This window comes from Triticum dicoccoides, chromosome 2B, assembly GCF_002162155.2.
Source record: "Triticum dicoccoides isolate Atlit2015 ecotype Zavitan chromosome 2B, WEW_v2.0, whole genome shotgun sequence".
Lineage (NCBI taxonomy): Eukaryota > Viridiplantae > Streptophyta > Magnoliopsida > Poales > Poaceae > Triticum > Triticum dicoccoides.
In genome coordinates, this window is record NC_041383.1 from 58,980,907 (window position 1) to 58,986,651 (window position 5,745).

Consider the following 5,745-nt stretch of genomic DNA (forward strand, 5'->3'; position numbering starts at 1 on the left):
TAACTAGCTCGGCTAAAAAAGCTTGGTACTAGCTTAAATGTGTTTATCATTCTATAAAGAATTGTCCTTTACTCCTTTACTCCTTTTTTTGAATGGAATGTTCATAATATATTGGCTCCAGTTTTTCTAATTCTTCTAAGTTGATTCATGTAACACGGTGATCATGGAAGGCATGCAGTTGTTCTGTTAGCCCACTCCTGACTATGGTCGTCCAGTGAGTCCGGCATTTGATCTCTATTGAAGGAGCTCCATGCTGAAGAAGAAAACACTTGTAGAGCTTGTAACATTACTTGGAGAGCTTGTAAAGTATTGTAGAGCTTGTAAAGAACTGTAGAGCTTGTAAAGCACTGTATATGTTAGAGCTTGTATTACGTGTCATTTGTAGAGCTTGTACTGAATCTGGCCTATTTAAATTCTGGTTAAATTATTATGTGTGTTTTCTGATTGCCTATTTAAAATTTGGTTATTTTTTTATTATCAAATTCAAATTTGATGTCAAATTGAAATATGAAGAATCTGAGCCTAATAGCTAGGACCCACTTATTAGAACCTGACAAGTGGGACCTGTTTGACTAATGGACCCATTTTATAAAGAAAGAAAACTAAAAATGTTGGTGGAAAAAGGCCATGGCCCAGAAAATAAAAAGGCCGAATTGTAGGGCTTGGCCCATGTAGTTCACTAAAATTAGCAGGAAAAAAAATATAAATGGGCTGAATTAATGGGCTTGGCCCATGTAGAAAACCGAATTGGACCGGGCTGAATCTTGTGCCACATCAGCTTGCCACGCTGGATGCCTACGTGGCCTGGGGAGGTTGCTAGTGACCAAAACGCCACAGTAGACGTATTTTGGTCATAAACGTCTACGACCTTCTCACAGAGAAGGTCGTGAATGTCAGTTTACGACCGCCAGCTTTTGACCTTCTGTTTTTGGTCACAAAAAGGTCGCAAATGAAAAACAGTGACCTTTCAGTGACCAATAGTCAAGGTCACAAGTTAACATATTTCTTGTAGTGGATGCTTATGTCAAGAAACTTTAACCCGAAAAGCTCAAACCCAAGTCGAAAAAATGCGTCTTCATAGGATACCCTAAGGAAACCATTGGGTATACCTTCTACCTCAGATCCGAAGGCAAGATCTTTGTTGCCAAGAACGGGTCCTTTCTGGAGAAAGAGTTTCTCTCGAAAGAAGTAAGTGGGAGGAAAGTGGAACTTGATGAAGTACTGCCTCTTGAAAGTAGCGCAGCTCGGGAAGATGTTCCTGTGATGCGTGCACTGACTAGAGAGGAAAGTAATGATGATGATCAAGGTACTTCGGATCAAGTTACTACTGAACTTCGTAGGTCCACGAGGACACGTTCCACACCAGAGTGGTATGGCAACCCTGTCCTAGAAGTCATGTTGTTAGACAACGGTGAACCTTCAAACTATGAAGAAGCAATGGCGGGCCCAAACTTCAACAAATGGCTTGAAGCCATGCAATCCGAGATAGGATCCATGTATGAAAACAAAGTATGGACTTTGATAGACTTGCCCGATGATCGGCGAGTGATAGAAAACAAATTGATCTTTAAGAAGAAGACGGACGCGGATGGTAATGTTACCATCTATAAAGCTCGACTTGTCGCTAAGGGTTATCGACAAGTTCAAGGGGTTGACTACGATGAGACTTTCTCTCCCGTAGCAAAGCTGAAGTCCGTCCGAATCATGTTAGCAATTGCCGCATACTATGATTATGAGATATGGCAAATGGACGTCAAAACGGCATTCCTTAACGGCCATCTTAAGGAAGAACTGTATATGATGCAGCCGGAGGGTTTTGTCGATCCTAAGAATGCTAACAAGGTATGCAAGCTCCAGCGCTCCATCTATGGGCTGGTGCAAGCATCTCGGAGTTGGAACATTCACTTTAATGAAATGATCAAAGCGTTTGGGTTTATGCAGACTTATGGAGAAGCCTGCATTTACAAGAAAGTGAGTGGGAGCTCTGTAGCATTTCTCATATTATATGTGGATGACATACTTTTGATGGGAAATGATATAGAACTTTTGGACAGCATTAAGGCCTACTTGAATAAGTGTTTTTCAATGAAGGACCTTGGAGAAGCTGCTTACATATTAGGCATCAAGATCTATAGAGATAGATCATGACGCCCCATAGGTCTTTCACAAAGCACATACCTTGATAAGATATTGAAGAAGTTCAATATGGATCAGTCCAAGAAGGGGTTCTTGCCTGTGTTGCAAGGTGTGAAATTGAGCTCGGCTCAATGTCCGACCACGACAGAAGATAGAGAAAAGATGAGTGTCGTTCCCTATGCCTCAGCCATAGGGTCCATCATGTATGCCATGACATGTACCAGACCTGATGTAAACCTTGCCGTAAGTTTGGTAGGAAGGTACCAAAGTAATCTCGACATGGAACACTGGACAACGGTCAAGAATATCCTAAAGTACCTAAAAAGGTCTAAGGACATGTTTCTCGTATATGGAGGTGACGAAGAGCTCGTCGTAAAGGGTTACGTCGACGCTAGCTTCGACACAGATCTGGATGACTCTAAGTCACAGACCGGATACGTGTATATTATGAATGGTGGGGCAGTAAGCTGGTGCAGTTGCAAGCAAAGCGTCGTGGCGGGATCTACATGTGAAGCGGAGTACATGGCAGCCTCGGAGGCAGCGCATGAAGCAATCTGGGTGAAGGAGTTCATCACCGACCTAGGAGTCATACCCAATGCGTCGGGGCCGATCACACTCTTCTGTGACAACACCGGAGCTATTGCACTTGCCAAGGAGCCCAGGTTTCACAAGAAGACCAGGCACATCAAGCGTCGCTTCAACTCCATTCGTGAAAATGTTTAAGATGGAGACATAGATATTTGTAAAGTACATATGGACCTGAATGTAGCAGATCCGTTGACTAAACCTCTTCCTAGAGCAAACCATGATCAACACCAGAACTCTATGGGTGTTCGATTCATCACAACGTAACTAGATTATTGACTCTAGTGCAAGTGGGAGACTGTTGGAAATATGCCCTAGAGGCAATAATAAAAGGGTTATTATTATATTTCCTTGTTCATGGTAATTGTCTATTGTTCATGCTATAATTGTGTTATCCAGAAATCATAATACATGTGTGAATATATAGACCACAACATGTCCCTAGTGAGCCTCTAGTTGACTAGCTCGTTGATCAACAAATAGTCATGGTTTCCTGACTATGGACATTGGATGTCATTGGTAACGGGATCACATCATTAGGAGAATGATGTGATGGACAAGACCCAATCCTAAGCATAGCACAAGATCGTGTAGTTCATTTTGCTAGAGCTTTTCCAAATGTCAAGTATCATTTCCTTTGACCATGAGATTGTGAAACTCCCAGATACCGTAGGAGTGCTTTGGGTGTGCCAAACATCACAACGTAACTGGGTGACTATAAAGGTGCACTACGGGTATCTCCGAAAGTGTCTGTTGGGTTGGCACAAATCGAGACTCGGATTTGTCACTCCGTATGACGGAGAGGTATCTCTGGGCCTACTCGGTAATGCATCATCATAATGAGCTCAATGTGACCAAGTGTCTGGTCACGGGATCATGCATTACGGTACGAGTAAAGTGACTTGCCGGTAACGAGATTAAACAAGGTATTGGGATACCGACGATCGAATCTCGGGCAAGTAACAGACCGATTGACAAAGGGAATTGCATAGGGGATTGATTGAATCCTCGACATCGTGGTTCATCTGATGAGATCATCGAGGAGCATGTGGGAGCCAACATGGGTATCCAGATCCCGCTGTTGGTTATTTGCCGGAGAGTCGTCTCGGTCATGTCTGCATGTCTCCCGAACCCGTAGGGTCTACACACTTAAGGTTCGGTGACGCTAGGGTTGTAGAGATATAAGTATGCGGTAACCCGAAAGTTGTTCGGAGTCCCGGATAAGATCCCGAACATCACGAGGAGTTCCGAAATGGTCCGGAGATGAACAATTATATATAGGAAGTCCAGTTTCGGCCATCGGGAAAGTTTCGGGGGTCACCGGTATTGAACCGGGACCACCGGAAGGGTCCCGGGGGTCCACCGGGTGGGGCCACCTATCCCAGAGGGCCCCATGGGCTGAAGTGGGAGGGGAACCAGCCCCTGGTGGGCTGGTGCGCCCCCCTTGGCCTCCCCTGTGCCTAGGGTTGGAAACCCTAGGGGTGGGGGCGCTCCACTTGCCTTGGGGGGCAAGCCACCCCCCTGGACCCCTAAAGAGGGGGCGAGGGAGGGCTGCGAACCCTATCCCCTGGCGCCTCCCTCTCCCTCCCGTGACACCTCTCCCTCTCGCTGTGCTTGGCGAAGCCCTGCCGAGATCGCTGCTGCATCCACCACCACGCCGTCGTGCTGTTGGATCTCCATCAACCTCTCCTTCCCTCTTGCTGGATCAAGAACATGGAGGTGCCGTCCGTTCGGCGCTAGAATCTCCGATGATTTGGATCACGACGAGTACGACTCCCTCAACCCCGTTCTCTTGAATGTTTTCGCACACGATCTACAATTGTATGTAGATGCACTCCTCTCTCTCGTTGCTAGATGACTCCATAGATTGATCTTGGTGAAGCGTAGAAAATTTTATTTTCTGCAACGTTCCCCAACAGGGGCCGAATCCTACTAGGACTGGAGTCCTAGTAGGACTCCCCTCTCCTTGGCGCGCCCCTTGTGGCCGGCGTCCTCCCACCTTTATATACGGGGGCAGGGGGCACCCCAAAGCACGACAATTGTTTCTTAGCCGAGTGCGGTGCCCCCTCCACAGTTTACTCCTCCGGTCATAGCGTCGTAGTGCTTCGGCGAAGCCCTGCGCGGATCGCATCACCAACACCGTCGCCACGCCGTCATTCTGACGGAACTCTCCCTCGACCATCTACTGGATCAAGAGCTCGAGGGACGTCATCAAGCTTAACGTGTGCTGAACACAGAGGTGCCGTACGTTCGGTACTTGGATCGGTTGGATCGTGAAGACGTCCGATTACATCAACCGTGTTAACATAACGCTTCCGCTTTTGATCTACGAGGGTATGTGGACACACTCTTCCCCTCTCGTTACTATGCATCGCCTAGATAGATCTTGCGTGATTGTAGGAAATTTTTCGAAATTGCGTGCTACGTTCCCCAACAGATTGATTAGTAGATCTTCAGAGGGAGTGGTCATAGTACTAGGTTTAATCTTGTGGTGCTCTATATCCCACTAACAAAATAGGGACATGACACATATTTGTATTGTTGCCACTAAGGATAGAACGACATGGTTTGATCTTATTGCTAGATTTCTTTCTTTCTAAATTATGTCATCTTCCTTATTGCGTTACTTTGTTTCTTGTAAACTTGAATACTTTGAGATGCATGCTGGATAGCGGTCTTGGGATGGAATAATAGTAGTAGAGGCAGTTGGATTAGTGGTGTACTTGTCATGGACGTAGTGCCTATATGCGATTATGCCATGAATGATCATAGTTATAAAGATTGCTATTCTTGCCAATTATCGAACTATAATTTGTTACCATGTCGTTTTCCTTCTTTCAAGAGAGATGCCTCTAGTGAACCTATGACCCCCAGGTCTATTCCTCCATCAATACAAACTTCTATAAAGTTGCACTTTTACTTTCTTTTACTATTTGCCATTTTCATTATACCACTATTATCTATATATTTCCTTTAAACCTTGTGACTAGCAACATAAGGGACTTGACAAGCTGGGTGCAAGTA